This window comes from Molossus molossus, unplaced genomic scaffold (assembly GCF_014108415.1).
Source record: "Molossus molossus isolate mMolMol1 unplaced genomic scaffold, mMolMol1.p scaffold_m16_p_19, whole genome shotgun sequence".
NCBI lineage: Eukaryota > Metazoa > Chordata > Mammalia > Chiroptera > Molossidae > Molossus > Molossus molossus.
In genome coordinates, this window is record NW_023425354.1 from 12,060,179 (window position 1) to 12,071,790 (window position 11,612).

General features: G+C 38.3%; 1 protein-coding gene across 14 annotated transcripts in view; it reads left to right on the forward strand.

Moving 5' to 3' along the window:
- Nucleotides 1-11,612, forward strand: part of BPTF (bromodomain PHD finger transcription factor) — a 149,651-nt gene that overhangs the window by 20,272 nt on the left and 117,767 nt on the right. Inside the window, exon 1 of one of the 14 annotated variants that reach the window (XM_036269422.1) lies at nt 2,269-2,345. The exons of the other annotated variants lie outside the window; for them this stretch is intronic. The gene's annotated coding sequence lies outside the window, so the exon portion shown is untranslated. Of the gene's footprint in view, nt 1-2,268; nt 2,346-11,612 lie in introns of those variants that run through there. 14 annotated transcript variants of the gene reach the window in all.

Sequence of the window (11,612 nt, forward strand, 5' to 3'; positions counted from 1 at the left end):
TGAATTATCTGGGTGAAATGCCTCATATTTCTGATCATCTGTAAATTTGGAAGATTGTTTTCATCCAGATATATTATCCTTAGTTTCCTAAATAGCTTGAGTTACTCAATTGTCACCAGGGTCCAAGTATGTAAGGTGAAGATGTGAAGTGGCTGCTTTTTCCACCTTTATTAATACATAACTGCGTTTGCTGTTAATATTCATTTGCCTTGAAAAGTAGCCATATTAAAATTTTAGTCCCTCTTTGCTTTTACAGATGGTGCGGATCTATCTTAGGTCAATCACACCACCCAGGCTGGTATTTCCATAGGTAGATTCTAAGAGTGAGATTGTTGAGTTACATTTAATAGTCAATTAAATGAACTGGCAAATATTTTAGGCTGAACCATCAGTTAAATGTTTTTTGTTTTTGTCCTCACCCGAGGACATTTTTCCATTTTTTGTTCAGACAGAGTAGGAAGGAGAGAGAGGTAGAGAGAGAGAGAAACATCAATGTGAAAGGGACACATTGAGTGGCTGCCTCCCACAAGACCCAGCTGGGCTGGGGACAAACTGCAACCGAGGTACGTGCCCTTAGCAGGAACCGCACCCGGGCCTCTCTGGACCACAGGCCGATGCTCTAACCGCTGAGCCAAACTGGCCAGGGCAGTTAATTGTTTTTAAGCCTTCCCTAATCTATGCTTATGTGCTTTCAAATTAACTGTTTCTAGAATCTACCAAAGTTTACTCAGACCTTTAGCAGGTGTTCTTGGATATAGATCAGGTCCAAAGTTCTTTCCTCATCAATTTATTGGTAAATATACTACCTTGAGTTTCACTTTAGAGAAGTCATATTTTTGTGGGCCTCAATTTACTTATTTGTAAGTGTAGACTGAACTAGATGATCTAGTGGGCCAGAGATTGACAAACTTTTTCTTCAAGTGTCAAATAGTGAGTATCTTAGGTTTTGGGGCCAGACTGTTTCTGCTGCAACTACTCAACCTGCCATTGTAGCATGAAAGCAACTGTAGACAATGACAAACAAATGAGTATGGCTATGTTAAAATAAAACTTTATTTACAAAAACAGACAGTGACTGGCCATAGTTTGCCAGTTCCCTTTTGAACTCTTGACATTCATTAATTTGTGGTTTGGATAAATAAGTTAGGAAAAAGCTTTGAATTTTTAAAATAACACTTTGAAAGTCTAGTAAGAACTTTAAATTTTATTTTTCCTTTTTATCAGGAAAGAAATAGAAAATTTAGAAAACTCACTCAGAACATTACATTACTTATTTTTCTTTATTGATTTTAGAGAGGACGAGAGATAGAGACATCTATGAGAGAGAACATTGATTCGCCGCCTCCAACATGCCTCCCATTGGGGATCAGTCCCACAACCTGGGCACGTGCCCTGACTGGGAATTGCACTGGCAGCCTCTTGGTGCATGGGTCAACACTCAACCACTGAGCCATACCAGCTGGGCAATTTTTTTGGTTACTCTCCTTGTTACCATCTTTGTGTGAATATGTGCATACATTTGAGTGAGTATTCTTGGAGAAGTATACATTAAAAAAAATAAAGTTGGCCCTGGTTGGTTTGGCTCAGAGGTTGGAGCATCGGCCCATGGACTAGAGAGTCCCGGGTTCAGTTTCCGCTAGGGGCACGTACCAAAATAAAAATAAAAACAAAGTTGGGTAATGCATAATTAGTTTTGCGAATCTTTTCGTTTATAACATGAAATCTTACTATGTCTTTAAATAATTTGTCTACAAAAATATCTGCTCTCATGGAGCATTTTTTGAGAGGTAATGGATTTTAAAAGTTAATTTTATGTTTAGCCACCTATCCTTTTTCTAGATTGTTTATAATAGCTTATTCGTTGATTGGGTTGGATTTTCTAGGAATAACATTGTATTATCTGCAAATATGAATCATACGCACTTATCTGTTTTTCTTATATCTCATTTTTTTTCCTTTTCAGATTGCATTGCCTACCACATTCAAAACAATGTTAAGTATTACTTGTAATGATGGGCATTTCAGTGTGCTTTCCAAATTAAATGGGACCAATGTTATTATTTCACTGTTATTGCTATGCTGGCTTTTGGTTTGAGACCTTTTTTTTTTTAATTAATTAATTTATTTTCTTTATTGATTTTCAAGAGAGAGGAAGGGAGAGGGAGAGATAGAAACATCGATGAGAGAGACAGATGGATTGGCTGCCTCCTGCATGCCCTCCACTGGGGATCAGGCCCACAACCTGGGCATGTGCCCTGACCAGGAATCGAACTGCCAACCTCCTGGTGCATGGGTTGATGCTCCACCACTGAGCCACACCAGCCGGGTCTGAGACCTTTCATTGTGTTGAGTATATTCACCTATTTTTTTTTTTCTTTCTTTCTATTTGAGTTTTTTCTTAGTATTCTAGAATTTTATTAAATCAAATAAGGAATCACCACATTGTGACACACCTATTTTTTTAGTCAGGTGCGGCTATTGTATTTTATCAGATGTCTTCCTAGCTTCTTTTGAGATGATTATATAGTTTTTTTATGTTAATTAATAGAATTATATTACTTTTCATAATATTTCCCCATCCTTACATTCCTGAAATAAACCTCTTGATCATATGTTAATTTTTAATGTACTGCTTGATTTTTTTAAAAGGTATTTTAATTTTTTTTTAAATCCTCATCTGAGGATATTTTTCTGTTTATCTTCAGATTGAGTGGGAGGAAGGGAGAGAAGGAGGGGGAGAGAGAGAAGAGAGAGAAGAGAAAGAGAAACATCGACATGAGAGAGACACATCAACTGGCTGCCTCCTCCACAAACCCTGGGGATGAACCATAACCTAGGTACTGTACAATCCTTTGACCAGAATCCAACCTGTGACTCATTGGTCCTGGGCCGATGCTCTAACCTAGGAGCAAAACTGGCCAGGGTAAAAAAAGGTATTTTAGCCCTGGCCGGTTTGGCTCAGCGGTTAGAGCGTCAGCCTGCGGTCCACAGAGACCTGGGTTCGGTTCCCGCTAAGGGCATGTACCTTGGCTGCAGTTTGTCCCCGGCCCTGGTTGGGTCGTGTGGGTGGCGGCCACTCGATGTGTCCCTTTCACATCGATGTTTCTCTCTCTTCCTCTCTCTCCTTCCCGCTCTATATGAGTGAAAAATGGAAAAATGTCCTCGGGTGAGGATTTAAAAAAAAAAAAAAAAAAAAGGTATTTATACACAGTGCATAATGTATTTGGGATTCATTTATGCTATTGTGTGTATCAGTAGTTTATTTCTTTTTATTGCTGAATAGCAGTCCATTATACGGATGTACTACAATTAATTTATCCTTCAGCAGTTGAAGGGCATTTCACCTGTTTCTTGATTTTGACAACTATAAATAAAGCTGCTGTAAACATTTGCATAATTTTTTAAAAATTTTATTTTTGTTACAGATGTTTCTCCTTTTTTCCCCCCATTGACATGCTCCTCCCAATCCCGCCCCCTCCCCCAGCATTATTGTCTATGTCCTTGTTTATGCATACATGTGTGTAAGTTCTGTGGTTTTATCTCTTCCCTGCGCCCACATCCACCTTTTCTGAGGCTCGTCAGTCTGCACCCTACTTCTATGTCTCTGGGTCTGTTTTGTTCCTCAGCTTGTTTTGATTATTATATTCTACAAATAAGTAAGATCGTGTAATATTTGTCTTTCTCGGATTGGCTTGTTTCGCTTAGCTTAATACTCTCCAGGTCCCTCCATGCCATCTCAAAGGATAAGAGATCTTTCTTTCTTACGGCTGCATAATACTCCATTGTGTATATGTACCACAGCTTTTTTATCCACTCATCTATTGATGGACACTTGGGCTGTTTTCAGATCTTAGCGGTTGTAAATAGTGCTGCTATGAATATGGGGGTACATATATTCTTTGTGATTTGTGTTTCAAGCTTCTTAGGGTATATTCCTGGAAGTAGGATCACTGGATCAAATGGCAGTTCAATTTTTAATTTTTTGAGGAAACACCATATTGTTTTCCATAGTGGTGCCCAGTCTGCATTCCCACCAGCAGTGTACTAGAGTCCCTTTTTCTCCACACCGTCACCAGCACTTGTTTTTTGATAATTTGTTGATGGCAGCCATTCTGGCAGGTATGAGGCGATGCCTCATAGTAGTTTTAATTTGGATCTCTTGATGATTAGTGACGTTGAGCATTTTTTTCATATGTTTTGGCCATTTGTATGTCCTATTTGGAGAGGTACGTAGGTCCTCTCCCCATTTTTTAATTGGGTTCTTTGTCTTCCTTTTGTTGAGTTGTATGAGCACTCTATATATATTGGAAATTAACCCCTTATGTATCATTGGCAGTTATGTTCTCCCATATAGTGGGTTTCTTTTCTATTTTTATGGTTGTTTCTTTTGCTGTGCAGAAGCTTTTTAGTTTGATGTAGTCCCATGTGTTCATTTTTCCTTTGTTTCTATTGCCTTAGGCATTGTATTACATAGTTGTTGTTTTTTTTAACACAGGTTTTCATTTCTCTTGGGTAAATACCTAGGAGTGGGGTTTCTAGATTACATGTTTATACGAATCTGTTAAATTCTTTTCCAAAGTGGCTACATCATTTTGCATTCTCACCAGAAATGTGTGAGAATTTCAGTTGCTCCACATCCTCCATAGCACTTTATATTGTCCGTTTCTTTATTTTTTATTTTAGTTTAGTTACCCTAATAGGTGTATTAGGGGTATCTCATTGTGGTTTTCATTTGTTTATTTCTAATGACTAATGGTACTGAGCAGCTTTTCATGTGCATCTGTAAAAAAAATTTTTTTTTCTTTTATTGATTTTTAGAGAGAGTGGAAGGGAGAGGGAGAGAGAGATAGAAACATTGATGAGAGAACATCAATTAGCTGCCTCCTGCATGCCCCCCACCAGGGATCAAGCCCACAACCCAGGTATGTGCCCTGACTGAGAATCGGGCTGGCAACCTCTTGGTGCATGGTTCAACGCTTAGTCAGTGACCTACACCAGCTGAGCTCATGTGCATCTTTTTAGTTCTCATTTGTATGTCATCTTTGATGGAAAAATAATGAAAACTTCATTGAGGATGTTTTAATTGGGTTGCTTGGTTTTTGTTGAGCAGTAAGAGCTCTTTATACATTTTGGATGTAAGAGCTTTGTTGCCTATGTGAATGTGCACATAGTTTCTCCTAGTCTGTGGCTTGTGGTTTCATTCTCCTAACTGTCTTTCCAAGAGCAGAGTATTAAATTTTGATTACAGCCTGTTGTAACTGTGCCATTTGTAGTAGGAAAGCAGCAGAGACAATATATAAATGAATGAGAAGGGCTGTATTCCAATAAAATTTGATGGACATGCAGTTTGAATTTCACCAAATTGTCACATCACAAAAAATTCTTTTTGGTTATTTTTTCCAATAATCTTATCTCTCATAGGTCATAATTGTGCTGCTCCCTGTTTTGTGACCTGCTCCCAGGTCATAAACATTTTCTTCTTTTATTTCTTCTAGATATGTTATGGTTACAGGTTTTATATTTAGGTCTGTAATTCTTTTTTGGGGGGGGGGGACGTGACCCTAGCGGGAATCAAACCTGGGACTCTCTAGTCTGCAGGCCGTTGCTCCAACCGCTAATACAAACCGGCCAGGGCGATTTTGAGTTAACTTTTGTATAAGGTGTGAGGTAGGAGTTGAGGTTCTTTTTTTTTTTCTTTCTTTCTGGCATATGGATATCTACTTGTTCCAGCATCACTTGTTGAAATAAAATCCTTTCTCCATTGCAGGTCCTTTGCACTTTTGTCAAAATATGGTGGGCCATGTTTGTGTGAATCTATTTTTGGACTCTATATTCTGTTTCAGTTCTGTGTCCTTTTGCTGCCTGTAATCAAGATTAGTTCATACCTATCTTGATTATAGTAGCTTTTTTTTTTTTTTTTTATCCTCACCCGAGGACATTTTTCCATTTTTTGTTCAGACAGAGTGGGAGGGGGAAACATCGATGATGTGAAAAGGACACATCAAGTGGCTGCCACCTGCACGACCAACCAGGGCCGGGGACAAACTGCAACCGTGGTATGATCCCTTACGGGAACCGAACCTGGGTCTCTCCGGACCACAGGCCGATGCTCTAACTGCTGAGCCAAACCGGCCAGGGCGATTTTAGTAGCTTTTTAGTTAACTCTTCAAATAAGATAGTATGAGTTGTCCAACTTGATTCTCTCCCCACCCCCAAATTATTTTGGCTATTCTAATTCCTGTGCCTTTCATTTACAGTTTTTGAATTAGTTTATCATTGTCTACAGAATATCCTGTTGGGATTTTGATTGGGATTGTGTTGAATCTTAATTTGGGGAGAATTGACATTTTAACAATATTAAAGGTTCCTATTCAGTACATGCTACCTCTTCATTAACTTAGGTCTTTGATGTTGTTTATCAGTGTTTTGTTGTTTTTAGCATAGTATTTATGCACAAACTGTTAACCAAAGTAATTCATGATTTTTGGTGCTAATAAGTTGATACTTTTTAAATTTGAATTTCCAAATTTATTACTCTAATAGAAATACAATAGATTTTTGTGTATTGATTTTTATGACCTTGCTAAATTCACTGTTTTTCTAGTATCTTTATTGTTGTTGTTGTATATTTCTTTGGATTTTCTGAATAGGTAATCATAATCATGTTGCCTGGCAGATAGAGATGGTTTTATATCTTCCTTAGGAAGCTGGATTTTCTTCTTTTTTTGTTGTTGTTAATCCTCACCCGAGGACAGTTTTCCACGGATTTTTAGATGGGGGGGGGGGGGAGAGAAAGAGATACTGGTCAGTTTACTCCTGCATGACCCTCACTGGGGCCAGGTATTGAACCCAGGTACATGCCCTTGACTGGAAATCAAACCCTTGACTCTTCTGTCCAGGGCAAAAAACATTTTTTTTTATTTTAATTTTTTGATTTTAGAGAGAGAAAGGAAGGGAGAGATAGAAACATCAGTTTGTTGTTCTACTTATTTAAGTACTCATTAGTTGATTCTTGTATATTCCTTGATTGGGGATCGAACCCACAATCTTGGTGTATTGGATGATACTCTAACCAACTGACCTACTGGCCAGGGCTGGATTTTCTTTTTCTTACTGTACTGACTAGGACTTGTATGATACTGAATAAGAGGGGTGAGAGTGGACATCTTTGTTTTGTTTCTAATCTTAGGGTTAAAGCATTGACTTTCACCTTTAAGTATGATGTTAGCTCTAGGTTTTTCAGGTTGAAGAAATTCCCTTCTATTTCTAGTTTCTTGGTTGTTCAATTTTGTTAGATGCGTTTTCTTAAACTATTGAGATGGTCATACAGTTTTTCTTTAGTTTTTTGATATGGTAAATTATACTGAGTGATTTTTAAATGTTGAACCAGCCTGCATTCCAGGGATTAAACTCTACTTGTTTGTGATGTATTATACCTTTTATATTTTGCTGAATTCTAATGCATGGTGTTTTTGAGGATTTTTATGTCTGTTTATGAGGAGTTTGGTCTGTCGTTTTCTTGTAATGTCTTATCTGAGTTTGGTATCAGAGTAATGCTGACCTCAAAATGAGTCTGAAAGTATTGCCCCCCCCCCCTTTTTGTTTTCTGCAAAAGATTGTGTAGAATTGTAATTTTTTTTTTAAATGTTTGGTAGAATATTCGAGTGATATCATTTGGGCTTGGAGTTCTTTTTGTTGGAAGATTTTTTAACTATGAAGTCAATTTCTTTAATACATAGAAGGCTATACTTTTTTCTTTCTTTTAAAACAATGTATTGTAGTAACATTGGTTAATAAAATTATATAGGTTTCAACTGTACATTTTTATAATACATCATCTATATATTGCATTCTGTGTTCACTACCCCAAGTCAAGTTTCCTTCCATCACCATTCATCTCCTTTTGCTGTCTTATGCCTCCCTCTACCCCCTTTCTCTCTGGTGATCACCATACTGTTGTCTGTGTCTGCTGAGTTTTTTAATTTTTGCTTAATTTTTTCACCCAGCCCCCTAACCCCTCTCTCCTCTGACAGCTGTCAATCTGTCCTCTGTATCTATGAGTCTGTTTCTAAGGCTATATTTTTTAAAAATTCTCACCTGATGATATATTTCCATTGATTTTCATGTAGAGCGGGAGGGAGGGAGGAAGGAGGGAGGGAGGGAGAAAGAGTAACATCAATGTGATAGAGGCACCTCGATTGGTTGTGTCCCTCACAATCCCAACCAGGGCTGCTGGGGATTCGACCAAAACTGAGGTATGTGTCCTGGACTGGAATCAAACTCGAGACTCTTTCTTTGGATGCTCTGATCGCTGAGCCAAATCGGCCAGGGCATAAGGCTATACTTTTTTTGGGCTTTGATTATTCATGTCTTTCAAGGAATTGCTTTATTTCGTGTGAGTTTAACTTATCAATATAAAGTTGTTCATAATATTTTCTTATCCTTTTAATATCTGTAGAGTCTATAGTAATGTCATCTCATTCCTGGTACTGAAATTTGCCTTTCAGTGTTAATCCATTTAGTTGTTCTATTAAGGAAGCAGCCATTGGTATTACTGATTTTTGTTGTTGTTGTTTGTTTGTTAATCCTCACCCAAGGATATTTTTTCCATTAGTATTTAGATAGAGTAGAAGGGAGGGAGGGAGAGAGAGTGAGAGAGAAACAGTGATGTGAGAGAGACATATTGATTGGTTGCCTCCTGTACAACCTGGACTGGGGCTGGACATCAAACCTAAGCTTTCGCCCTGGCCAGTTTGGCTCAGCGGTTAGAGCGTTGGCCTGCGGTCCGGAGAGACCCAGGTTCGGTTCCCGCTAAGGGCACGTACTTCGGTTGCAGTTTGTCCCCGGCCCTGGTTGGTCGTGCGGGTGGCAGCCACTCGATGTGTCCCTTCACGTCGATGTTTCTCTCTCTCTCTCTCCCCGGCTCTATCTGAACAAAAAATGGAAAAATGTCCTCGGGCGAGGATAAAAAACAAACAAAAAAAAAACCTAAGCTTTCGATCTGAGGCCAGTGTTCTAACTACTGAGCCAGACTGGCTAAGGCTGTGGTTATTGATTTTTGTGTATACTTTTGTATTTCATTGACTTTTGTTTTATTCTTGATTGTTTCCCTCCTGCTTGCTTTACATTTAATTTGCTCCTAATTTATGGTTTCTGATAGAAGGAACTTACCTTACAATCATTTACTTGAGACTTTCCTTTTCTAATCTAGGCATTTTATGCTACAATTGTTCCTCTATGTACTTTATAAACGTATCCCACAAATTTTGATTTGTTTTAATGTTATTTTCATTAGATTCATATTTCTCATTTCTATTTTGACTTACTCTCTGATTACTCCATGGATTGAGTAATAACCTAAAAAGTAGATTGGGACACTATTTCAAATCAAAGGGGAAAATCCCTGTTACTTTTGACAAGTCAGTTTCATAATTTAAAAAAGAAGATTAATAAAGCTATATAGATCATTTAATTTTGTTGGGCCAATCATGGTTTATGTATGCATACAATACATTGACGAATTAGGTTTTATTAGATCTAGCGTACTAGGTTCTTTTGAAAATGATCTTTTCTCACTCCCTATACCAATACTGAGTGCCATCTTTCTCTCAGATACCAATTAGAAATAGGACAATACTATATTTTCCCCTCTAGAAATACATTACATAGAGAGTTATGGGGTCTAGAAGTCTGAAAACATCCTGTAAATATTCTTCTTAGAATTAATACAATAAAAATTAGTAGGCCAAACTGAAAAATCTACAATGGCATCTGAGTTTTAATCTTGGCATGATTTCAACCCTGGATCTCTACCCTTTTCATGTAGTTTTATTTCTGGGTATCATTAGTTGAACAGATCTTTCAGTTACTACAATAAATTATACATGGTCTGTGCTCTAAAGAAGTTAATAAATGAGGCCCTGGCCGGTTTGGCTCAGCGGTTAGAGCGTCGGCCTGCGGTCCAGAGAGACCCGGGTTCGGTTCCCGCTAAGGGCACGTACCTCGGTTGCAGTTTGTCCCCGGCCCTGGTTGGTCGTGCGGGTGGCAGCCACTCGATGTGTCCCTTTCACGTTGATGTTTCTCTCTCTCTCTCCCTCCCACTCTATCTGTACAAAAATTGGAAAAATGTCCTCGGGTGAGGATAAAAAAAAAAAAAAAAAAGAAGTTAATAAATGAGCTGAGGCACACAAGTAATGCTGTCATATAAATGTGCTCACAGTATAATGGAGAACTGCACAAAGTGTCAGAGAAGCACAGAGTGCCAGGAAGCACAGGAGAGGACAGAAGAGTTGATTTTTCATCAAGACCTTGGAAAAGGTCTAATTTTTCTTTTAAGTTTAGTAAATTAAGGCAATATCTGTTTAAAATATGTAGAGAAGTAGTTTTTTTTTTTTTAACTAAACAAATACAGATCTTGTCCACACTGCGTATTTAAATAACCCAGATATGTAGAAAAAGATCCCAAGTAACAGTTAACATTTGGTAAAGTACTGACTAGTTCTTCCAAAGAGATCGGAGAGGAGAACATCCCAGTATACTTTACTAAGTAGCTTTCTTTCTATTATGAAATACAAAGGGTGAAAAGTTTTGCCTCAGCAACTGCCAGGTCATTTAAATAAAGTATCTATACATAGTGATAGCCAGAATCTTTGTTACTCAGTTAAGAAATTCTCTCCCTTGCCCAGCCAGTGTGGCTCAGTGGTTGAGCGTCCACTCATGCACCACGAGGTCATCGGTTCAATTCCTGGTCAGGGCATGTGCCCTGATTGTGGGCCTAATCCCCAGTGCGAGGCGTGCAGGAAGTGGCTAGTCGATGTTCTCTCTCATCGATGTTTCTATCTCTCTCTCTTTTTCCCTTCCTCTCTCTCTAAAATCAATAAAGAAAAGAAAAAAAAATTCTCTCCACTAACCTAGACTATGCTGGAAATTCATTGACAAATCCTTGCTCTTTGGTTCTCTTTTTTCTCCCAGAATTCATCTAGATCACTTTCCATCCTTAGCATTTTCTTTTTGTAGGTTTATTAATGTTTTTGTTTTTTTTAACCTCACTCGAGGACATTTTTCCATTTTTTGTTCAGATAGAGAGGGAGGGAGAGAGAAACATCGACGTGAAAGGAACACATCGAGTGGTTGCCACCCACACGACCCAACCAGGGCTGGGGACAAACTGCAACTGAGGTACATGCCGTTAGTGGGAACCGAACCTGGGTCTCTCCGGACTGCAGGCCGACGCTCTAACCGCTGAGCCAAATTGGACAGGGCTTGTATGAGTTCTTTATGAATTTTGGATATTGATCCCTTATTGGATGTATCACTGGCAAATGTCTTCTCCATATTGGTAGGTTGTCTTTTTGTTTTGTTGATGGTTTCCTTTGCTATGCAAAAACATTTTAAATTGATGTAGTCGTAACTTACTTATTTTTCTTTTTGCTTCTCTTGTCTGGAGAGATATCTCAGAAAAAAATGGTACTAAGAGCAATGTCAGAGAGTTTGCTGCCTATATTTTCATTCAGGGGTTTTATGGTTTCTGGTCTTACATTTAGGTCTTTAATCCATTTTAGGTGGTCTAGTTTCAGAATTTAGATTTTCTATAGATTTAAAATTTAAAGCTA